Below are 25,685 nucleotides of genomic sequence, written 5' to 3' on the forward strand. Positions count from 1 at the left end.
AGCTCTGTCGCACTGCCAAAAAAATGGTATTTTTGTTTGTGGTTCCGCAGCAATTCCATTTAGCAGTTTACCAAAAATAGGTGAGTAATTAGACAGTATGCTCCTATTATTACTTCGTAATTATCCTAAAATGCATTACGAAAACTCAACCAGGCTTGTTCTTTCCCGAACAGCATCAGTGAAATCATGAAGGGAGGCGATAATTTGGAGTAACTCTCAGGAAGCTCTTTGTTTTACATCAACTGCCAAATTGCTTGATTTATTGATTGATTAATTAAATTGAATTGAATTTTATCTAGAAAGCCGGACATTGAAACGGAATGGTCACAGAGGCACTGAGACTTTCCAAGGTAAGAACCGCAGGCCAGACGTCCCATGATGATTCTAAAATAAAAAGAAAGGAATAAATATCAAGCAACACCAGAATACAATGTCAGCAAATAAACACTCAGCATAAAACAGAGAAGGATGGATGTAAAAACCAACCAAAAAATAATTGTACTAGAAAAGAGAAACACCAAAAACAACAGTGAATAACACTCCAATCTATTGACAAATTGGGATGTGAATGCCCCATTATGAAACACTTACAATTCAATTAAGCAGAAGTAGCTCAGAAGAAACTTTTTAGATCAAATTTTCTAGCGTATAGTGATTTAGAGCATATAATATGAGGGGCTAGGGAATTTCAAAGTGAAATGGCGGATAATTGAATCGTATGTTTGCCGTAATTTGTGTGTATACAGAAAAGTGCAGATTCTGCGTGAAGCAAAGCGCGTAGTATTGAGATTAGAAGTGATGCGTTGAGGAAAGAGATCTAAAGCAACGCGACCGTCAAAACTGTTAAAGAAGAAAATACCAACGCTGCAGCTATAAACTTGTGTAGGGGCATAACACGGAGCTGATAGAAGAACGGGGAAGATTCTGTTTGTCGATTGGAAAGTGTAATGATGCGTAGCGCTAGTTTCTGCAGTGTCATGAACAGTGCGACGTGGGTGTGATACCTACCACTCCAGGAAGGAATGTCCCAATTTAAGTTCACTTTTTCACCTGAAATATAAGAGGAAAGGATGGCGGAAAGTTTTCTTTCAGGGGAACTGGAAAGCACAAAGCAAGATATAAGTACGTTAATAGATAACTTGTCGTGAAAACACCATTATTTGAGGGAAAACAGGTCAGCCTGGAACATTTGTATTAAGGTGCACATGTTTTGATCTGGGTTAAGATGGTGGTGTCGTCTGCATACAGTGTGCATTGTGATGAAGTTAAACAGAGATAAAGATCAATATTAGAAAATGAGAAAGCAATACACCGAACGTCGAGCCTTGAAGAACGCATCTGTTAACTGTGACCCGAGGAGATGTTGCTGGTTTAACCGAAACTATTTGTTGCCTATTTAAAAGAAAGCTGCATAACAAAAATCTCGACCTCTATTGCCACCCCAGATTAATTGAAAATAATGACATGGTCAATGATGTCGTATTCTTTTGAGAAATCTATAAAAACAGCAGATGCAACGTCGCCACGATCAACGTTTGTCTGTTGGGCACGCAGTAGCAATGCTGGTAGATGGGATGGCACGAAAACCAAACTGAGAAAGGATGAGCGATTTCATTTTTTTAAAGTAGCAGGAAATACGGTTCTCAATAAGTTTTTCTGGAACCTTATCTAAGGAGAGAATAGATGTGGTCATATAATTATCCATAAATTGCATTGATTGATTGATTGATTGATTGATTGATTGATTGATTGATTGATTGATTGATATATTCATTTCATTTCATTTATTGCATACTGCAGACCTTCGCATGTCCAAGCAGTTGATTGATTGATTGATGGGTTGATTGGTTGACAATTGATTGATTGATTGATTCATTCATTCATTCATTCATTCATTCATTCATTCATTCATTCATTCATTCTTTCATTCATTCATTCATTCATTCATTCATTCATTCATTCATTCATTCATCTATTCATTCATTCATTGTGAAGTTTAACGCGCTGAAGTTACATAGGCAATCAGGCGCGCAGTAGTAGTGGGTCGGGATTAATTTTGACCCCTTCGGGATATTTATAGTTCGCCGAAATCTCAAACACACGGGCGTATTCGCGTCTCGCCTCCACCAAAAAAGGGGCCGCCGCGGTCCGGAACCGAAGCCACGTCATTGGGCTCAATGGCAAAACGCCTTAACTATTGAGGATAAGTTGTTCCAGTCAATACCCCTGAGGCTAAAATCTCCCGCAAGAATCAGCTGACATTTTAAGACTTGGAGTCCTTCTAAATGGCGGTGTAAATTTTCTAAATTTCGTATGTGCGCACTTGGTGGCCTGTACAAATTTGCAACAACAAATTACGTATTTTTATGCTTTGGTTCAACTCACTCTCTTGTAATGAAATTCTGGGTTTCAAAAATCACTAAAGTATATTTTTTACAATAGTGTCTGCCCTTCCTCTTGGAGATTCTCCATCATTGCAAAATAATTTGTAACGGGGGGTATAATTTCAGTCTTCTATTTAGGGACGCAAGCATGCTTCCATCAGAGTGTCAGAATGTGGATCGTAGCTACCTATAGCAAATATAGTACATCAGCTAATTTATTTTTGCTGGCTTGTGGCATTAAAATTAATTATTCGCTATCAGATTACCTCAGGGTAATGTTTCATTCAGAGACCTGTGATTCTGCAACACTCTTGTTCCGCCGAATTCCTACTCGACAGTTTCTTGCGTAATTCTGAACAAAGGAGGAGCTGTTTAATATTATTTGTCATGGCTCGGGGGAATTCGTTCACCATCCTCGCGCTAGCATAGCGGTGGCGGTGCTGGAGTGCCCACTGAAGCCGACTCTCAAAGGTGGCAGCTTTCTCATTCCGTGGCATCTGGGTTCCAGGCTGTCACGGGAAAGTGTTCCAATGCTGGTATCGGCCGCGTGAGAAACCGATCTAAGGAACGACGTATCCGGGGCTTGCACTTGACACGATACGGAAAGCAGCCGTACTTCATTGGGGAAAAAACTGCGTTTATTAGATAGAATGGTGATTGCCGTGCTGCCTTCCGCACTGAAGCCGACTGCGAAAGGTGCCGAAGTCGAAAGCGTGTATTCGTGTGTCTTGTGCGAGTTTACTGATTGTGCCATATTTTCCATGGGAAATATGCTTGTCCAATTCTTAGCCAGCCTATGGTTGTTTATATCGTGGCTTCCCGCGCAAACTTGAAAACGCTCATGACTCCTCACACCAGCGAAAGTAGCGAGCACGTAACCTGGCGTGTCTTCCCGGCAAAAAAAGCAAACTATATGAGATTGCACTTTTCTGAGCGGTTGTTCAGGAATTGTTACAATAAGCTCTGATAATGTCCTAGGCGAGGTTCACAAAAGTTGACTGGTCCGTCCTCAGGCCTCAGACTAGCCAAACTTGTCATGTTGAAGGGGAGGATGTGGAAAATGTGAGAACTGAATTGCAACGGTGCAGTAGACAAGGCAGTGTTTTAAATGAACTTATGGTTTGAGACAAATGGTGCACGTGCGTGTGTGTCTCAGACGGTAGAGAAAGGAATGAATGAACAGGCGTAGAAAGGGTATTTAAAGTGTGTGCGCGGACTACTGGCATGAGTTGTTGATAGCCTCAAGAGTAACTTGGGCAAGAGCGCCAAACACCAGAACTTTGCAAACGTATTTAGCTGTGTACTTTACGTACAAATGTAAAAAAGTGGTGTAGAACCAGTTAAACAACAGCCACATATTGCTGTAGAGGGCCACATTGCCTACGACTGGAGGTGGTCAATGGGAATACAGTTCAACGCTCTTCGGTAATTCGGAAACCCCTTAGTAGAGGGTATCGATGAAATGATTATGCCAATAAAAATGGTTTGTAGAAATCCGACTTTAAATAAGTACTAAAAACAGGATTTAAATAAAAGTATTATCGTCTGCGCAAAAGTGTGCTGGGTATAATGGCATGTGGTGTGTGTATAGTTCAGCAAAGCGTTAGCATCTGTCAATGTCGTGTCCTTAACATTCTACAAGGATTGAAATGACAATATACCCTCGCCCACATCTCCAACATTGTGATTCTTCCGTGCCGTTTATATGGTACGGACGTCTACAGTGTGCGTGACCTGTCCATCGCCGGCATATAACAACTTGTATGAATCAGTTGTATGTCGGATGTATGAGTCAGTTGTACGGAATCTGTTGTACGAGTCAGTTGTGTGTCGTTCCAAGGGCAGATTTATTACGTGTAATTGTCTACCTGGTTGTCTCCCTGGTCACTCCTGTGTGTTTGCCATGTATTACGAAGGTGTTGTTGGAGGTGTAACTTGTTTGTAGTGCAGCGTACCGTAGTTATGTGTACTGTGTTCCTGCATGCAGTTGCAGCAGCCCTCTAAATGGCCACTTCGTTGCCAGCTATACCAGCGTCGCCTAGAACCAACTGTAGGGCCAATTCAACTTTTTGGCCGTAGACAGGTAAACACTAGATACAGATTTTTCGGGGCGCCCTAGATGCCAATGCATGTACAACGAACAACGAATGTGTATAAATAATGGACTCAGTAGTTTAATGTTGAAGAATGCGTTGTACAATGAGTCAAATGCCGTATGCATTTGCTAAGAAAATAGTGGTTTGAGCGCTGATACTTCCGCACGCTATAAAGTTCGGTGCATGAGCAGCACAAGACAACATAGGGGCGGTGTTCTAAGCGTCACTGAAAATGCTGCATATCGATACTTACACTACAAAGACAATGAGTGCTCCAAAATCACAGTTCTCGGTATCCTGGGTATGCGTACCAGCAATGAAACCATATTTTAGGTTTCATAAAATGTGGATGGCCAACAAGCGGACGTTTCCACGTTTTTAAATTTCAGCTAAAGATTGTGTGTACGTGTCTGAAAAAGGAGAAAATGAGACCCGACGCCCTCTCTCCCTCTAAGCGAGAAGTGCAGAGAAATGGATGGGCGATGAAAAAATCATGCACCCCTCTGTCTGACGATGACGATAGTTCAAGGCGAACCTTTCTCGTGATCGATCCTTTGGTTGGGCGATCCCACAAAACGAGTAAGTACTACTGTGGAGGTAAGCACCAGCTTTTGAGAATACCGACAGGAACTGTTGGGGGCGCACGCCGTGGGCCTAACGTTTGGGGTTAGGGCGTACTGCGCGGATCGGTACCTGCTGCTTGGCACTCTCTTCGACCATGCCGGAATCGGGCAATCGGATGGACACTGGCTTCATAACGCGAGGGACAGAGGTTCGATTCCGGCCACGTGAGTTTCTTTTGTGAATTGTGAATTGGGGTCGTTCGAAAAAACATGTCAAGCTTTTTAGTGGAGAAAATATTCGCAAGCTACTCCTTGTCAGTTACAGCATAGTTTCGTTCGGCTTAAGTGAGATTGTAGCTGGCAGCCCAAAGACGCAGGTTGGATTCCCGGCAGCGGCGGCCGCTTTTCTGTTTAAGACGAAAAGAAAAAACCTCCATGTGTACGAGATTTCGGCGCACGTTAAACATCCCCAGGTGGTCAAAATTAATTCGGAGTCCTCCACTATGGCGCGCGTCATTGCCTGCGTTGCGTCGGCGCATCCAACAATACAATCAATGGAAGTGTCTTTTTACTGCGAAGCGGTACATGTCTCTCGGCTTTAGTTTGTTTGCTGTCTTCGAAAGAGAAACTGAACTTACTATTAGGGCCAAAATAGCAATACAAGTACGTTTCTGTTCGCGGTAAATTTTTGACGTGCATCGGCTGTTAAGATAGTTTGGTCTTTCAAGATCTTAACCTTCTGTAATAGGTTTTCTGCACCACCGTTCTGGCCGCGCCCTCCAGAGTTCATCATTTTATTAGGTTTAGACAAAAACCCAAACAAAATACTTTAAAGCTGGGCTCGTATTAAAAATTAAAAAGTTTCTACGAAATAACACCGGACACGTTACCATGTGCGAAACTGGTCACTCATGAATAAGCTATCCGAGCACCGAGATAACAAAGCCGGTATTGTTGCTCTTTGGCTTCTGGTTTTCCGCGTATTGGACGGCTCATTTTTGCTTTCGATACTGTATGTGACTTTCTCTAGAAAAGAGCGATTGTATGTATCAATGCAAAAGCACAGCATAAGGAAGAAATGTATTTGCTATTTTGTCTATAAGATGCGCGTCGTTTATTGGTACCTGTTGCAAAAATCAGAAAGGAAGAAGAGGTGGCCATGAGCAGCTGCCTGCTGATAGTACTATCATCATCATTACAAATAGAGTTCCATCCGCCATTAAAGATACACCCACGTCCCGCGGTCCTCGCCTCGGTTCTTCAACAAAATGGTGCCGTGACCAGGATAGGAGATCTACACAGTTGAAGAACGGAGTGTGCGGACCGCCATCAACGATGACGTGAGTGACACGGCTGCGAGGAAACTACCGCTCCTGACCATCGACCGCAAGCGTCTGCGAAGAAAACCCAAGGAATTGAGGACGCACCAAACGTGTACCGGATACCACGCCCATAACAACTTTTACCGATTCTTCGCGGACGCCTCGCGGACACTGAAAGTCAACGACAGCAGCTTCGACCTTCCAACGACCGTGATGCTTCCTGACGACCACGTAGACATAAACGACGTCGATAATGGACCTGGAAGCCCTTTGCCAAAGACGGAGCCTCGTGCGAAAGAAGGTAACCACACTGATTGACGACATCAAAACTGAGAAGAGCGCCGAGTCACCATCAATCTGTAAGCTCATTTTCTTAAAGAAACGCCTACTCGAAACACATGATATTCTAAAGAAGCATAACAGCGATATTGAAGAACATGTTGATTTGGATCATTTAACCGAGGAATATGAAATCGCATTAGAATTCGAAGATTCAATCCGGTTAACTAAATTTAGAATGAACAGATTGTTTCCCGAGTTTGAAAACCATTCCGACGACGTCATTGTAGCAACAGCACCGGAAAAACATCCAGGTATCTCCAACAACGACTCCATAGCGCAGAGTAATGACTCCCTCAACAGGAAGAGTGATTTGGGGATACTTTTTAATGATCGGGAAGAGCCACAGGTCACTCAGCCAGCTGCTTCCTTTAAACGAGGACTGGATGCAATAAAAGAAAAAGAGGAGACAACAGCTACCGCTCTGTGCTCAGACGAAGAATTGGAAACAGCTTCCCCCATAATGCACACTCTGAACGATAAAATGGCTCTAGTAACTCCAGTAAAGATGAGTTGTGGTCAGAGCTACGGCAACACGGAGGCGACACCTGAACAGTCATCGGATTCGCGTGGTTTTCATGGCACGAAAACACTTTCTGTGCTCAACGAACAACTTCATAGAGTCCAACAAGCACGACCACATGTGAACAAACGATTCCTTCAGAACAATCGACAGCTCGGCAGAACCTCACACTCATGGATGGAGCCTCTAGACACATCCTGCCATCGCGAAACGTCGGGTTTGGAGGTGATTGGGTTGGTTAATGCAAAATGTGACGATTTCAAGTTCCCGAAGTCGAGAAGAAGAGTGAGAAAACAAAAAATTCAGTCAGCCCTACGATCAGCACGTACAACCACCCTAAACAAGTCTCCACCGAAACGCATCATCAAGCGCGGACTCATCGAACAAACAAGGAGAAAAAAGATATCTCTAAGAAAGAAGATCGTTACACACACAGAACGACGCAGCCGGATTGTTGCTTCTTCCACTATACAATCGATCCGCCGCACATGCCGCAAGAAGCTTGCACGAGCACTAATATGTCTTTATCTAGTGCCGACAATGGTCCAGATTCCCCGCTTAAACTGGCCTGACTCCTCAGGGCGAATGTGGCACAGACGCTTCAAGCATCGATGGAAGCAGAAGACCGGACTACCATGGTGTGGCCAAACACGACGGACATGACATGGATTATGACCACAATGAACTGATTACGTGACCTTGGACAAAAATGTTAAAATACGAATGCTTGATGACCGCTGGAAACTGCAATCCTTCACGTCATGCCTATTCTCCTCCGCCATTTATCGCGTGGCCGGGAGCATGTTGCAAAAATCAGAAAGGAAGAAGAGGTGGCCATTAGCAGCTGCCTTTAAAGATTCACCCACGTCCCGCGGTCCTCGCCTCGGTTCTTCAACAGTACCCAAGACGCTACTGAAACAAAGTTGGATTGGATATCTTTGCTAGAACGTGTGAAGTACACGCATTTTGACTTAAAAACAGCCCCAAGTATTTGTGCGTTGCACTTTGGGTAAACTTGGTCAGGATTCGATAAAATAATGAAAGGCTTCTATGTTGCTTTTAAGTGATTATTTGGCACATGCATCCAAGAACTGCGGGTGGAATAAGGAGGAATGCTTCAAAGCAGGGTACTCACCAGCAGCAAAGAAAGCATCCCAACCATTCGGTATAGCCTTTCTGTAGGCATGCGTCTTCGTGCTTAACTTTAACATGCTGGCACGTGTTCCCACCGCGAAATGTGTAATAAAGTGACGCCCCAGGCACACGCTCTTCGTTCTCGAGACAACTTTTCTCGCCATAAGTGCACCCGCAGCCACAGGACAGGGAGGCTAGCCCTTGGTATAAAAACGGAAAAAATGGCAGTAAACACGTGCTGTTGCAATGAAATATTTCTCGCAGCGCCATCATTCCGATTATTGCACTACAAACAAACCCTCTAGTGCATAAAACTATCAGTTTACGCCCCTCCATGTGGTAAACGAAGATGTATCGGGGAACTTACGTGCTAAGTTGCTGCTGAACCCGTGTTACTGTGCCTTGCACTGTCTGTGGCTGAGGGTAACCCGCCACGTAACGAACGTCAAATATTGTATGTACGGTGAAGCTCTGCTATGATCGTGATATAGAAATTATCCAGGTCCTAGAAAGGATATAATTAGTAACCGTATAATACGCGGGAATGTGTTCCGTCTGACTCCAATTGTAAAACTCGGTGAGCGTTTTCCAAGCCCAGGTCTTGGTGAAGGAGGGAAGGGTGGGTTCGAGGGAGGGAAGGAGGGAGGAAGGGAGTAAGCGAGTGAGTGAATAAGGACGGAATAAAAGTATAGTACAGAAAGGGGAGCGATGTTAATTATGAATGTGTAGTTTGGCTACTCAACACGTGGTGATGTGGATATAGGGTTTATGAGGAAAGAAAGGGTAGCGGTATGTAATAAAAAAATCCGGGGAAAAATCATAAACAAATAGGGAGCGGAATTGGTAAGTACAAATGCAAAACCACAACCAATATAGATAACGTGCACTAAAATAAGCAGGCAAACCAGACAAATTCGCGAAACGAGGGACGCTGCAGTCTATTAGCGTCCCCAAAACGTTCAGATAAGTCTGTGGCTTTCAAAAAAGTAGTCAACACCTTCGCGACTGTATACTGGGGCGCACACGAAGCTTGCCCTAAGTGAAAACATCAACCAATTGTGTCAGTAAAACAAAAATATAAAACCGCTTTTCTTTGATCTACATGTCAGCATGTCAAACCACTTCATCGGCCCGTGGTTCTCGTTTGGCTTGTGCTTTTTGCCACCTGAACCCCTTCCTCCTCCCGGTGTAGTCGATTCGGCTGTCTTTCTACGTGCAGAAACTCTGGATTAACTCGACGAGTACGCGCACATTCACGGTAACGCTCGTGTTTGCGTTCTTGCAAGGCTGCCCGCTCTCCGTGAAAGCGTACCAAGCGCCACCTACCCATGCCACAGCCAGCAGTGAACTGATTGTCGAGGGAAATGCGCAGTCACCTCCTCCGATTGTATTGGAAAGAGGCGCGATTCGTCGCCAGAGATGTGACACCTGTCTGGGGAGAGACAGAGTGCCTCCTATCGGCGTACCGACAGTCTTTACCTACGGAAGAGGAGTGACAGGGGCGTGCAAAGAGGGAGGGAGAGGGGGATACGTAGGAAGAGAATTTTTTTGTTACGACGCCACTGACGACACCACTTAAGCAATTTAAGCTTCGCTCGAAAAGCAAAGTGAGGCTTTTTAATATTGTAGAACTCATGGGCGACGCCTGTGACCCACAATATACTGGGGTGTAGACGGGTGCGCGGCGAGTTTTCGGATTGTGATGAAGAGCTGTTGCCTCGGCGTTCTCAATAGGTGACAGTGGCACAGAAGGTGCTCAAGCGTCTAACTGGTGACCTACACATTAGAAGCAAGGCTGTTGGTCATGCCGTTTGCGAAAGAGGAATAACGGTGAAGGCAACACCTACCCACAGGCTACATAGCAAGGTGACCTCTAATCGCCGCTTGTTAGTGGGCAGGTGGCGCTGCAAATCGGGGTCGAGTGAGTAGATACGAGAGGTTGAGAACTCCGGTGTATTTCACAAAGTGAGTTTCACCGGGCTGGCAATGGAGCGCAGTTAATAGAGCGAAGTTACATCAAGGTGGGATAAAATGATGCAGGCCAATATACTTTTTATGTGCGTAATAAGCAGCTTTATCCTGCACATTCATTCCCTGTAACTCAGCAGTTGCATGGGAGCCACTGGAAAATATTATGCCCATGCCTGACTGAAAGGTGATATATACACCGGATTCCTACCAAGAGTTGGTCATACTGGCCGCTGCAAAGGCGAGACCGAAGGCCAGGAATAGCCTGTGTGTAGCCGCGGACCACAACCCATTTTTGTGCTGATTCCTTCCTTATGAATAAAACAGCCTTTCCAATATCAGTTTAGAAGCGGTTGACGTCGTCAAGTTGAGAAGTTAAAACTAATGTTGATAGATTTGTCGTGTATTATTGGAGCGCCAGCTGAACTGGAGATGTCTACCGAATCCGCCTAGGACCCCAACTGTGTGGGCCTCGGGTGTAGACAGTTGGGAGAACGATCGAAGACCGCAAGGTAGAAAGCTTTTTTTTAACAGCGGAGCGGTTATACAAGCCGTAAGTTCGGTGTTGCTGAAACAAATACTAAGAAAATGCGGTGCACTCGTCAGTGCGTGTCTAGCGGCAACGCCGAGCGTTCCTCGCATGCGCAGTGGCTTCAGCGAAATAAAAACTCCAGTGCGGAGGGCAAGCGCTACGTGCATGTATTCCTGTTCCTCCTGCCTGCCAAGCAGGCAGGAGGAACAGGAAAAAATTGATGTATGACTAGTACTAGAACAAGGCAAAGTGACGACAGAACAGGTAAAAAAACAATTTCAAACTTGTACCAATGCGTGGTGATTGTTGTGTCGTGGCCGACGGCGAGCGACCTCGGCAGCGACGGGAGCGAAAGGGCGCCCTGCCGGCCCTCACACAACGTAAAAGAAAAGGGTGCTGCCTCTCTCCTTGAGCTCCGCAAAAAGAAAATTTATTCAATATGATGACGACACAACCACACACGCATACGCACGTGATTGAAGCATTAACATCACGTGCGTCCCACCGCAACGTCTAGTTACAACCGAACAACACAAGCGCACACAGTGCTTGGGCGCTCCACCAGAGGGCGCCGCATATTCCGCATCATCTCGCCGTGCAGAAGAAGTCCGCACACTCTGTGAAACACGAGGCCACATCATTCCCCCGTCCAAAAAAGTGTCTGCATCTGCATTACACATGATCCACACAAAAGTATCAGTCGCTCACGACAGTTCTACATAGGCCCACAAAAGCACTATCACTTGCGCAGGAGCAGCGGAAGTCTGACTAGCAGAGTCGCGCACACTCCTGTGAGTTGCACACACGACACGCAACACAGTAAGACCTTTTTGTGTTTGAACGCAGTACGAAAAACCGTCCAAAAACATTCTCAATGATGATATATGACCAGACACAAGACATGACACGTCCAACGTGACCCAAGACATGAACCCCATGTCCACACCCTACTGCTCATAGTCGCTAAGCCACCGAGGCTGCTTAGTTTTAGGACGCCGACGGGTACACGTTGAACCTGAATTATCCGCAGACCCAGACACCCCCTCATTTTCTCTTGTGTTTTCTACATGGTTATTTGGATATGGTTGCTCACTATTTTGTTACTGACATTTTAGCATTTCCTTACAACTCAGAGTCTGTCTGGACCCTGGGGCTTGCCCCATCTGTCAACGGTAGACTAGGGGACTGACTGTCACAAGTTAGACGAAAAGTATAAAAACGTTTTCTGCCTCGAAAGGGTTCAACATTGTCAAAAAAATACGGTGCCGAGCCAACCTCAATTCCTTTGGGAATGACTTTGAGTTTTGACGCGTTCCAGTTCTTTCCGTCACTAAGCTTTAAAGTGAAAGGTGCAACTTGAGCCTGCACTGTAAAAGGTTTACGATGCTTCAGAAATCCTTGCCTATGTAATACTGCTTTCACCTCATCTCCGACCTTTATGGGGGTCTGCTGTGCACCTTTCCTTTTTTCATAGTACTGTTTAGCTTTATGCTGCTTCGTGAAGACCTGATTCCGAACATGAGGCAGGACGTTGTCCGATCCTACTGCCTTTTTCGTATCCTAAAGTTGGTAATATTCACTTTAGAACGAGGCTGACGTCAATGCAGCAAAAAGCCGGAGAAAGACCTGTCACTGAATGTGGTGTGACCCTATACGACCCAAGAAATTGTGTAATGATTTTAGAAGTATCCTTGCCTTCAAGTGTGGCTACCTGAAAATGTTTTTTCAAAACCCTGCTAAAACATTCAATCTGGCCGTTAGCCTGAGGGTAATAATTCGACCAGAACTCGTGGCAGAAAGCTTTCTCTTTTACACTCTCTTGCATTTGTTTGGAGACAACCTGGGGCACATTATCCGTCACTAAAACCTCAGGGAGCCCATCTCGACTGAAAGAGCAGTCCGACAATGTATAGACATCCTCAGATGAAATGGAATGTGTCCGGAACCTCACGCCACTTAGAGTAGTAATCGACTAGTGTAAGAAGAAATCTTGGGTAGGACACATCAACGGATCGACGATGTCCATTTCCAGCTTCTGCCAAGCCCCTTCAGGCAATTCCACCGGCTGCAACGGAGCTACATGAGCTTAGCAGACTTGTCTGCCAGCTGGCAGACGTGAAAATGCTTTACATGTTCCTCAACATTACGATTCATATGAGACCACCAGTGACGTTCACGGAGAAGTTGTTTCGTACGTACTATTCCTTGATGATTTTCATGTGCTAATTGAAGAAACGTAAATACAAGCACACAGCGAAATACTACATGGTCATGACGCATGAGTAAACCGTCCACAAGAGGAAAGTTCATCCTTTACACAAAAAAAAGCTGTTAAATCACTTTGTGCTTTTTTCTTATCGGGCCAACCCTTGGACACATGCTCTGCTACCTTCTTCAAAGTCACATCTTCCTTCGCTGCGAGCTGCACATTTTCTTTATCGAATACTGATGTTACCAGCGAAACTATCTCTTCCTCCCTAATAAGTTCCTGACCGGTCTGAATGGGTAATCTCGACAAAGGATCATCGACCAGATTTCCTGATTTTTTGCAGTATTCGATGTCAAAATTGTAGTACAGCATACGAGCTTACCACCATGATATCCTTAAAGGCCTCCGACCTGCATCTCCCCAGCAAACCACTAACATCTCTGTGACGTCCCAAAAAGATCCAAACGTCTATGTCCCAGCAGTATCTCTATTAGACATCCATACAACGTGCAATATTTTAATGAAAATTTTTTGGATATTGAGATAACGTTGCTGGTATCTAATGCCGGACGTTCTGTCAACTTTGCTAAAGACGTACTCTCGATGTTGCTGCTGCTTCATTTGGGGACGTTATTTAAACATATTTTGCTGACGTTGTTCAGATGTTGCTGGTATGTGCATTTTTTACTTCAAACATGTCTATCGCAGGTACAATTATTTTAGCTATATCTGCTATACTTTATTTTCAAACTCTCCGCAGGCGTACTGTATTGAAGTTACCGGGGGGGTTTGCATGTGTTTTGTAGGGGTTTTGTACCGAGGCGTTTTGTGCAAATATTGTAATCCACCACCAATATAGCTTCGAACCTTTGACTTTCAAAACAGTAGCCCAACACCGAACCTCACGGAAAGAGGCAGGGACTTAGTGGAAAATTCGTTTACAAGCGACGTTGCCACTGAGCCTTGAAATGTTGTTTTTGGTGGGGGGGAGAGGTGATTTCCGTCAAATCTGAACAAAATAAAATAGGATGATGAATGAAGACGCAATTAGCGCAACTTTACTTGCTACTTGATTTACCCTTGATGTTACTTACCGACTGCAGCTTCCTGAATTCAAAGTGTGAGAAAAGCAAATTTCGGGGCTGCCTTGATACTGAGGATACCGTCAAACGTCACTTGTAGGTTAAACAGCAAGGTACTCTGCCTTTTTTTGCCTTGAAAAAAATTTCAATGAAACCCTAATTGCAAAAAAAAAAATCCCTGAGGTTTTGCCAATATTCGAAGAATAGACTTTCAAAACTCCAGAGCCAGAGCTCCCGTATTTAACTCGCAAAAAGCTCTCCCAAACCTCTGATCTCCCCGATGAAAGCTAAGCTAGCCACGGAGGAATGCGCACTTTCGAAGAGAAATAGCTTGTAATTTGCCTCAAGGCACCAAATTACCGCACGTTAAAAAAATGATTGTTTTGTGCGAACGTAATGACCCCAAACCAGGAGATGGACATAAAATCTGGACGATGTCGCCTGCTTTCGGATGCTTTCTGGCTCTGCGTCGACGCTGATATCTGGCGAACAGCATAGAGATCGGCGTAGCTGCATAGGAGCAGTGGGAGAGTGAACTTGCCAGCTCGGACCTAAGTATAGGCAGCTTTGGCTCGCTGAAAGAACGAAGACAGCAGGCCGAGGACCCCGCCCACTTCAAAGCTCGATCTACCTGTTCAATAATGTTTTCTCCTCGTGCTCCTCCCCTTGCGTCAGCTCACGTCGCCGTGCATTTTGCCGACGCCGTCAACGCGGGGCGACGCGCGAAAGCGGGGAAAATACGCTGCAAGTGGTTGCGGCCTCAGAACGAACCGTAAAATTACGACGCCCACAACCCCACTGCAGCTGTATTTCCACCGCAGACCCTCTAATTTCCCTAAATGCCGTAATCTAGATTGTCGGTACAATTACTCTTTTCTTTAAAAAATACCCACGCTCAAGCTCTTCTTGTATATAATTGGCAACTAATATCTGTATTTACCAATAACTTGGGCATCTATTTCGCAACGCGTTTTATCAAGGTGGGTGTCTTTCAGGAACTAGTTTTTCCTTCGGACGAACACGAGACAGGAAGTCGCTGCGCGGCGAGTCCTATCGTCCGTTATTAACTGCACTCCGTTTCGATAGGCGTGCTACAGGCCGGTGACGGCACGGTTGGGCACGCCTTCAAATGTCGTTATTTCGGTGAATTGACTACCATGGATTGATCTACCGGACGAAGAAATACTGCGAAGTAGTGGGGGTGAGTACTAGTGAACCTTGTTTTCTTGTCATATGTATTTAACGTAGCAGAGTTGCTCTCGAACTTCGGTACGCGCAAGCGGTTAGCCCTAACGATTTGAGGGACTCGCTTTGTGCGTTGCTGAGATTTGTCGGTAGACCTTTGTAGCTGGCTGCTGCGTTTGTAAACAGAATCAATTCTCGCGCAATTTCTAGCCCTGTGTTTGGTGAAGTGTTTGTGTTTGTCCTGTTTTGCTAGGCGAATGTTTTAATATGAAATGAAATGAGGGAAGCTCGAGAGTGCGAATATAAGGGCGTGTGCTAATATAAGCGTGTATAGGTTACACGCACATTGTGTACTTTTAGCGTGATATTGGTTTTTGTTTCGTTTCTGCAGATGCCATTTTTCTTTCGTCATAATAGTTTTCGGTTAAAAACGTGCAAAATAAATTTAATGATTGCCGTACGTGTAGCATTAAAATAAAATAATAAATCGAGTGAAAATGCCATCTCGATGCTTTTTTCGCGTTCTGATTGAGTGTTCAATCTTTTCGAACGCTCAGTTTGGTCATGAAATGTTGGAATGAACAACGTGTATGCAACCCTAATTTATTTGTAACGTCAGAAGTACACGCATGTCGTAACTGGTACAGTAGTATGAGCAGCGCTGGTTGTGCTTCGTACTCTTAATGCAGCATCGCAAACGTTAATTAACCTTTCAGAACCTAGTAAAAATATTCAAAAATAGCTGTTAAGGTTCTGTCACTTATGGAATTTTCAGCTTAAAGAATTTAGTGTGTAACACACCTTGGTGATCAGAGTAACACAGAATCTGGGATTTCGAAGGTTTAAGGCAGATTATTATTATGGTGTCTGGTCTGTCGTTTGCCAATAACTTGCATGTTGCAGGCTGCTGACTGGTGCAGCTTAGACTATGTGTGAATGTGATTGTGCTGGAAAAATTTCTTGCACTACTTTGATACTTCCTGCTGTGCAACGTATACTTCAACTAAAAATGTAGGCCTAGCAGGACAAGCGAACAGGACAACATGACAAGTTTTTCATTGATGTGCTTTTTGAAGGTTTGGTAATGCATAAATACCAACTAGCCCATCTCGCCATTATGCTGCAGGAAGTATACGTCCATGGCAATGACGCTGTCCGGGTTTGTGCATGTTTCTTTTTGCCACATTTTGTGGTCATGGCTTCATCCGTGTATATATTGCCACTTCAATCCGGGATAGACACATAAAAATATTTTGCAAGTTCAGATTGGACCTGTACTGGGCTAAAATGTCCTCAGAGTCCCCATTCACGAAATATAGTTCTTATAAAGAGTGGTACCTCACATTAGCTGCCATAGTGTTAAATTTGCCTTAGTAGTACCAGTGCTGACATTAAATTATATTCACTCCGCTCTCTTCCTGTCCCTTAATGTTACACCAAAATTCTAGCGTTCTATTGCCTGCTAGGTCGTCCTTAATTTCAGTTAGACCCTTTTAGTTAGCCTGGAAGTTTCTGCCCCGTAGGCGAGTACCGGTAGGGTGCAGCTGTCATACACTGTCTTTTTCTGGGACAATGGTAGGCGGCCATTCTGAATTATACTAGTCTTAAAAAGCTGTATTAACAACACAGATTTTCCTGTACCCATGCCTAGATGGATGAACTGGCTTGCAAGGGAGGTGCTACTGTAACAGTCTCCACAAGGCCCCAGCTCCAGCTACTGTTGACGGTCAACTTGGCGCAGGACTTCTGCTCGTTTGGGAAAAAGGAAACACGCTTTTTTCCACCTGCGAGTAGCATTCTGCATTGTGTGTAACTAGATATCTTCGTGTAGTTACAGACATCAAATTCTTTCACCAGACAATGTATAGTGTCCAGAGTTTTATTGCCAGTCACATCCTACGCAAATATCAGCTGTGTGGACAACCTGCGGCTTCTTAGTTTTTATTTCAGAAGCGGTAATAAATTTATTTCAGCCTTTGGATCATGAAATTTTTACTCACTTTCCAACCAATCCGGTCTGCAACTATTTTGGCAGTTTCTGGCACCAGAACGAAGACGCAAGCTGTTCAAGAATCCCTCCATAACTGATGATGGAGGCATGCATCATTGAACCACCATTGAATCATTTCCGTGCTTATGCGTTTTTATTTTGTGTTATTGTTGTTTGAGCGTATCACTTGGTGTGAATCACGTAGTCATGTAAATCTGTCTTCTTTTAACTAATATTCAATCATTTCCGTGTTCCCCGTTTTTTCGTTTGTTCCCAAATCATATCACTTTGTGTGAAATATTGAATTAGTGTAACTTTTTGTTTTCCTAACCAGAATTCAAAAAGTTGTTTCTAATGTTTTTTGTTGTTTTATTGTTGTCCTGCCATTTCGCTAAGTGTGAATCATTTCATCACGTAAATTTTTACTGCTCTTGTAACCGCCATGTTTAAGGTAGCTTAAATTTGTATGGCACTCACAACCACCACTCAGCACCACTTTTGTGTTTCCTAGTTGCTTTTGTTTCATTGTTCCACAAACGTTTCACATCTGAACTATTTAGTTTCGTAAATTTCCTGTGTTTTTATAACCACCATTCAATCATTTCTTTGTTTTCACACTTTTATTGCGTTGTTTTTCACCCAATTATTTTAATGTGCGATATTTCAAGTTGCACAATTATCGTGTGCTTGTACCCTGGGTTTACATGTTTGCTTTTCTTCCTATTTTTGGTCAACCTTTCTGCTGTGTGTGACTTATTTATATCCATGAATATTTGTACTATTCTTGTAATTGTAGAATGTGTACCCTGTGGGCCAGGGCAGATAGGAATGAAAATTAAAGTGGTTGTGCTTCGAAAGCATATTACATAATTTGGAAGTCAATATAAACTGTTGTACGTGAACTCTTTTGTGTTTTATGTGTACTTTGAAAGCGTTCTTACTACCCTGCTGCAGGTACTTACAGATGGGATGGGAGACTGTCATTTTAATTATTTTAATTTTTTTAATTGTTTTTGTTATAATTTATTTGCAGAAGGCCTGTACAGCCGTTCTGTATGGTACAATGCGATGACGCTACTGTGGTTGCCTTAGTGTCCAGGGCGGTTGTGCTGATCAGGACTGGTTTGCTGTTACTTACTGCCTCTTGTTTTCGATGCGACATTTCTTGTTTAGAGCTGTGCTTCGTGTGCTTCTGCGAGAGTGTGTGGTCAGCTTGGCACTTCACATATGAGACTTCATGCAGTATGCAGCACTTCAAAAGTGGAAACACATTATTCTAGAAACCAGGTGACAAGTAACAGCAAACAGTGCTGAATAGCTAAGACATGTATTTGAAGTATAAATGCCCACAACACATAGTCAACCTCGGAAAGGGAGCTGGCCAAACTTCCAAATAATGTATGAAGAATGTAAATTTCAGGCATACAGATTTTTCTCAACAATATCACACTAACGTACACGAGTCATGAATATAACAAACTAATGCTTGTGCCAAATACAGAAAACCAATGTAGAATAGACATCTATATACGTCTTGCAATTGTACCACTACAATATCCATAAGACGTACCACTAAGATAACGTCCCGTAAATACCATATAAAAGTACAGTGAGACATCTATTGTACGTTATCCTTTGTGATATAGACGGGTTTTTTGCAGTTGTAGCAACGTTGATTATATGCAACTTTGATGCTGACGTCTGATGCTGAGTGCTGACGTCTCCGGGATATCTGCATGACGTAACGTGGTTTGCTGGGTCCTGCGGCTAACAACGCAACTACAGCCTGATGGTCAGTTCTAAGCGTGAACCGTCGGCCCCAAAGAAAAATGTGCTACTTTTCACACGCGGAAAAACCAGCCAGGGGTTCGCGTTCTCCCACAGAGTATTTTCTCTCAGTCTCCGACAAAGTTGTAGACGCAAAGGCTACGGTTTCAAGCCTAAAATTATATCGCTGCTGTTCCCACATACCGCGCCAATTGCCACATCAGATGCGTCGTTTAGTAACTACTACAGGCAAGTCAGGATTAAAGACCTTTACGACTGGAGAACACGTGAGGCAGGCTTTCAACTGATCGACAGTGCTCTGAGCCTCACGAGACCAACAAATCGTCTGACCCTTCCTGAGCATGAGGCGAAGCGGTTCAACTATCTCTGCATGTTTCTTTGTGAACCTAAGATAGTATCCTGCAAGACCTAAAAATGATTGCAGTGACTTTATATCCGTAGGAGCCGGAGCATGTACTATAGCTTTTCCTTTGCTTTCCAACTGTGAGATTTCCCCAGCCGAAATCCTGTGACCGAAAAAATCGAGTTCTTTGACCGAAAAAAGACATTTCTCATTAAACTTCCTGCCACTGTTTGCTATACACGTTAGGACTTCAATCAAGCTCGCGTCATGCTCCGACTCAGTATTTCACCACACAAAAGTATCAACAAGACAGCAAACGACATTTTTGCAAATTCTTCAAGATCTGGGACATCATTTTTTGAAAAACTGCAGGCGCCGACGCTAGACCATAACACACCCTCCTAAACCTGAATAAGTCTTCGTGAGTCACGAAAGTAGTTAAGTCTCTGCTGCCCTCTATAAGCAACAACTGATGATAAGCCAACGCTAAGTGTACCTTACAAAAGCAAACAGCACCATGAAACATCTGCAACAGCTCTTCAACATGAGGCAAAGGGTACCCATTATTGATAATTGCCTTGGTAGGACTTATTGCTGGCTAGTTGGTTCATGGTGTACGAAGGAATAAGTTTGCGCAGAAGACGAGGACGAAGAAACGAGAGGACAGGACGGGCGCACCTTCTAACTTTATTTTGCGTGAAAAAGCACAACACAATATATACTCCCACCGGTGTCCCCCTCTTTCCTATCACCATTTGCACCACCCGATAAGGTGTAACAAAAATCTCAAATCAAATACAACAAATAAAACAAAACAATTCGATAAAAGGGCGAAACATAACACCACGAGATAACAGATACAACTTAGTACGTCTTCTGAAAACCGTGGCGCAATTTAAAACAAAGATGTACGAGTAAAATTAGAGCCAAAAGGGCATAAACCTCTAAGAATAAGATGACATGAAAACACGGGTATAAGAATCGAACTTAAGACCAACACAGCTCGCGTTTGCTAGACTTTTGAGCAGTTAAAAAAAATCAAACTTCGAGTTTGCACACTCTTTTTTGTATTAACACGTATCCACCCTAAATCAAGCATGAAAGAATAAAAGCATAAAATCAGAGCCAATAGGCATAAAAAACGCTAAAAATAGAATAACAACATGGGTGGGATGGGAAACGGAAGTGGTTACCAACACAAGTGGTGCGCCCGTCCTGTCCTCTCGTCTCTTCGTCCTCGTCTTCTGCGCAAACTTATTCCTTCGTAGATAATTGACTTATTCGGTTCCCGGAGGTCCACACACAGCCGGATGTCACAGTTTCTTTTCTGGACGACGATGAGTGGCGAATCCCGCTCCGAGGCGTCGACACGTTCAACGAAATCGTTGCCCTCGAGGCGTCTCAGCTCGCTGGACACCTGATCACGAAGATCAAGAGGCAATCTTCGTAGCTTAGATGCAACCGGAGTCGCACCTGGCCGGCGCTAGATCCTATGCGAGACTTCTTTGACAAGACCCAACTCGCCGTTGAAGGGATGTTCAAAACCCGGGGGCGCGTTCACGGAACACTGAACTGCACACATTGATGCTAGTCGACACGTAAGAGGCGCACCATCGATCTGAATACCCAATTGGTGGATGGCGTCGAGTCCCAAAAGTGATGTGCCTTTGTCTGTGACGTAGAATGTGATGGAGCAAGGCCGTTGCAACGGTTGAACAGGAGCTTGGAATGAGCCGCGGATGCCGATACGTTGTTTGAAAAAAATTCGCAAGTCCACGAAGGCATTAGACAGGGCATGCTGTGTACTGAAATTACGCTTGAAATTTTCGGCAGTGATCAACGACATGGATGCTCCGGTATCGACAAAGAGTTGCATGGTCACTCCGCCGACTTCGGCTTGTACGACTAAGTCCTTTCTCCAAGAAGTGCTCACTGTTAAGAAGGAAGCTCTCAAAGATGAGTTGATCTCCGTGGATGTTGGATGCTCTACAGGTTCCGGAGTCGGAGCGAAGCCCGTACCTTCCCTCGAAGAAACTCGATGGACTGGTGCAGGCTTACGGGACATCGACGCGAAATGTCCCCACTTGTTCCAAGAGTTGCAACGCCGATTTCAGGGAGGACAATTGTGGAATGCTGAATTATGCCATTCATTACCGCATCGTTCGCACAATTGATGCTTGGCATTGCCTGCAAACTTTTTCGGCTGAACTTTACCGCGGAACTCTGCAGCTGACTGCGAATCGAAACATCCATCTTGGGGGGCGACAATCTTGTCTTCCCAAACCCGGTACAATGAGGTCACGGCCTCCCCGGTTGGCCAGGCCATCTTGAATTCCTGTGCCGCCACCTTGAACTAGCCGGCCTTCCCGGCGGCCCATGCCATCTTGATTCTCCGCGCCGCCATCTTGAGCGCGGCGGCTACCGCGACTGCCCAGGCCAACTTTAGCTTCCGCACCACCATCTTCTGCGCGTCGTCCTACAGCTTGTACTTGGTGATGTTGCGAACAGAAGGCTTGATTTGCCAACGACAACGATTCGAAACTCCGACCCATCTCTTCAGCCTTCTCCAAGGATAAATTTTCGCCATGCGCGAGCAGCTTTTCTTTAACTTGGGGGTTAGACGTTTCATGTATAATTTGATCTCCGACGCGTTCCGCGTACGTCAGACCGAACTTGCAACGCAAGGCTTTCTCGTTTGGAACGGTCACGTATTATAAAAAAACTTTCCCCCTGCAATTGGCGACGGCTTCTGAACTCGTGTCGTTACACAAGCGTGTTTGTGGACGCGGCGAAGAGCCGGTCCAGCTGCTCCACAAGTTGGACAAATTTTGAAACGGCCGAAGCCGAGGATGCGTTCACGTTAAGATTGGTCGCACTAGAGTCGGCCAAGAGTTGGTCAAGTTAGGGTTGGTCACATTAGAGTTGGTCACGTTACTGGTGCCCCTCCTTGCTTCCTCCTGCTCCGTCTCGGCAAAATACCACCTTTGCCTCTCTCTACCCAAAACTCTGACGAGCGCTGAAGCGCGCCGTCCGTCGCTCCACTAGTTACCGCCAGCCACCTCGAGATGGGCGTGAAACGATTTTCTCCAGTTATGCCACGAAATCGGAGGTGGCCCCGGCAATTCGAGGAAAACGGGCAGGTTATCAAAGAGGCCCATGCTGCCAAGCAGGAAGGAGACAGACGCAGGGGCAGAAGCAGAACAACGAAGTAGGGCGAGGCCTAGGCGATGAGTTGACGAGCGTCAGCACAAACAGAACGATAGGCCTCTCGACGCCAGACGCGCCAGATAGTCGCAGTCGAGTGAGGGCAAACAAACGCACTCACTTTTTACAGCAAAGCTGTAAATGGCTAGGATCCAGCAGATCGTCTCCGGTCCCAGAGCGATGTAGACAGGAATCGCTAGCGAGCACAGCGCCACGTTGCGGAGCCCACTCAAATCCCCGGAATCGTAAAACTGCGCGCCACGCCCCCGGGGCATGAAAAAAATAATACAAAACTAAAAAGGTCCTAGGGCCTTCATAAAGCATGCGCCGTGATTACCATACCCGCGCTATAATAAATTTCTACCCACGATTCCTGTGTGTTTTGTAGCTTAAGCTACACTGGCCGAAGGAAGGAAGGATAATACAGTGCATGAAAGGCAGGGAGGTTAACCAGGTTACAGTCCGGTTGGCTACCCTACACATGGGAAGTGGGGAAGGAGGGATTTAAAGAGACAAAAAGAGTATTGAAAAGACAGGAGTAGAGCTTGAGAAGCAAGAAAAGAAAAATTAAAGATAACTACAAAAACAAAACAATATGCGCTAATAAAGCCTAAACAGAAACGGTAAACTAACCAAATAACGAATGAACAATGGTGCACAGTGTCTCTACAATCGTTCAGACAGGCCTGTGTCCTTTAAGAACCGAAGTAGTGCTTTTGTGGCCTTTTCGTATTGTGATGGGCTACGTCTGTGACACAGAACAGTTTGCGCAGTTAATGGCTGGCTGTCGAGTTTCCGGAAAGCAGTTGACAGGTGCAGTCTCTGCGTTGCAAACCGGACACAGTGACACAAGAGGTGTTCTATTGTTTCATCCGTGGCGCACACGTCACATGCAGGGCTGTCAGTCATGCCGATAGTGAATGAATAAGCTTTAGTGAAAGCAACTCCAATCCACAGTCGGCACAGTAGGGTGGCATCTGAACGTGGCATGTTAGTGGGTAAGTGGCGCTGCAGGTCAGGGTCGAGCAAGTACAGGCGGGGGTTTGAAAACTGCGGCGTATTCCAAACGGTCAGGGTGATTTCGCGGGCGATGGAGCGCAGTGACCTTGCTGCACCATAGCGCGACAACGGGATGTCGGCCAATTGGGCACTTTCATGGGCATGATGAGCCGCTTTGTCTGCACATTCATTCCCATAAATGCCGCAGTGGCTAGGGAGCCATTGAAAAATAATATTGTGCCCATGCCTTGTTAGAAAGTCATACGCTTGACGAATCTCGGCCACAAGCTGTTCGTACGGGCCGCGGCGAAGAGCAGAGTGCAGACTCTGGATATCTGGCCTCGAGTCGCAAAGCAGAGCCCATGTTTGTGGTAATTCTTGCTTTAGGTACATAAGAACCTCGCGAATAGCTGTGAGTTCGGATGCAGTTGAGGTTGTTAAATTGGACAGCTTGAATTGAATGTCTACCGATCTGGCCGGCACAATTACAGCTCCCGCAGAACTGGAGTTCGTTACCGAGCCATCGGTGTATATATTGTTACGTGGCGGCAGATGACACGGACCATGTAGCGATGAAGCGATGTATTTACATAATGGTTAAAGAACTATTTACATAATGCCAAAACGGAGCCCGGCCTGGCAGCGCGGCGCACACAGCTCTTCTTCGTCGTCACCATCCTTGGTGGTGCGCCATGGCGCCACGGGGATTGTCCGCCACGTCCCGTGACATCACCCCGCCGGTCGAAGATGACCGTCCCGGTCGACGCCGACGCCAGTTGGCGAATGAATTCGGATGAGTGTGCGATGAGAAATGCAGACTTATCGCTTGCCGCCACGAATGACGATGATGGTGTTGATTGATGCCTGGCCCAGCAACAGCAATGGCTTCAGCCGCGACGAAGCGCCAAAGGTCCTAAGGCCACGTCGGACGGAAGGGCGGGGGAATCCATCTTCGGCTTGTATGGGCACGGCTGATCTCGGCTTGTCGTCACTTGCGTCTTTCGGGCTGGGGACACGAGGCAGGGGACATCGTCGTGTGGTGGTCTCTGCTGGGCTGGGGCTGCCCGGTGCGGCTTCGATATCCCTGGCGGCAATGTCCATACCGATGCGATGCGATGCTGGGACCAGGATGGGGATGATGAACCCGCACGCTCCACCAAATGTTACGTGGCGGCAGATGACACGGACCATGTAGCGATGAAGCGATGTATTTACATAATGGTTAAAGAACTATTTACATAATGCGAAAACGGAGCCCGGCCTGCCAGCGCGGCGCACACAGCTCTTCTTCGTCGTCACCATCCTTGGTGGTGCGCCATGGCGCCACGGGGATTGTCCACCACGTCCCGTGACATCACCCCGCCGGTCGAAGATGACTGTCCCGGTCGACGCCGACGCCAGTTGGCGAATGAATTCGGATGAGTGTGCAATGAGAAATGCAGACTTATCGCTTGCCGCCACGAATGACGATGATGGTGTTGATTGATGCCTGGCCCAGCAACAGCAATGGCTTCAGCCGCGACGAAGCGCCAAAGGTCCTAAGGCCACGTCGGACGGAAGGGCGGGGGAATCCATCTTCGGCTTGTATGGGCACGGCTGATCTCGGCTTGTCGTCACTTGCGTCTTTCGGGCTGGGGACACGAGGCAGGGGACATCGTCGTGTGGTGGTCTCTGCTGGGCTGGGGCTGCCCGGCACGGCTTCGATATCCCTGGCGGCAACGTCCATACCGATGCGATGCGATGCTGGGACCAGGATGGGGATGATGAACCCGCACGCTCCACCAAATGTTACGTGGCGGCAGATGACACGGACCATGTAGCGATGAAGCGGTGTATTTACATATTGGTTAAAGAACTATTTACATAATGCCAAGGCGGAGCCCGGCCTGGCGGCGCGGCGCACACAGCTCTTCTTCGTCGTCACCATCCTTGGTGGTGCGCCATGGCGCCACGGGGATTGTCCGCCACGTCCCGTGACAATATGAATCCGGTCTCTGTAGGCTTCATGTAAAAGGTGCATAGAG

At 45.7% G+C, this 25,685-nt stretch overlaps 1 long non-coding RNA gene across 1 annotated transcript in view; it reads right to left on the minus strand.

Annotated features, from left to right (window-relative positions):
• Nucleotides 1-227: 227 nt before the first annotated feature.
• The window catches only part of LOC144166100 (uncharacterized), a 66,420-nt gene continuing 40,962 nt past the window's right edge, over nt 228-25,685 (minus strand). The window contains exons 2-4 of the long non-coding RNA XR_013321571.1: nt 8,363-8,561; nt 1,009-1,050; nt 228-384 (exon numbers count right to left, since the gene is read on the minus strand). This is a non-coding gene — a long non-coding RNA (uncharacterized LOC144166100). The remainder of the gene's footprint in view (nt 385-1,008; nt 1,051-8,362; nt 8,562-25,685) is intronic.

Source organism: Haemaphysalis longicornis, unplaced genomic scaffold (assembly GCF_048455015.1).
Source record: "Haemaphysalis longicornis isolate Haplotype H1 unplaced genomic scaffold, Haemaphysalis longicornis Haplotype H1 scaffold_16, whole genome shotgun sequence".
Lineage (NCBI taxonomy): Eukaryota > Metazoa > Arthropoda > Arachnida > Ixodida > Ixodidae > Haemaphysalis > Haemaphysalis longicornis.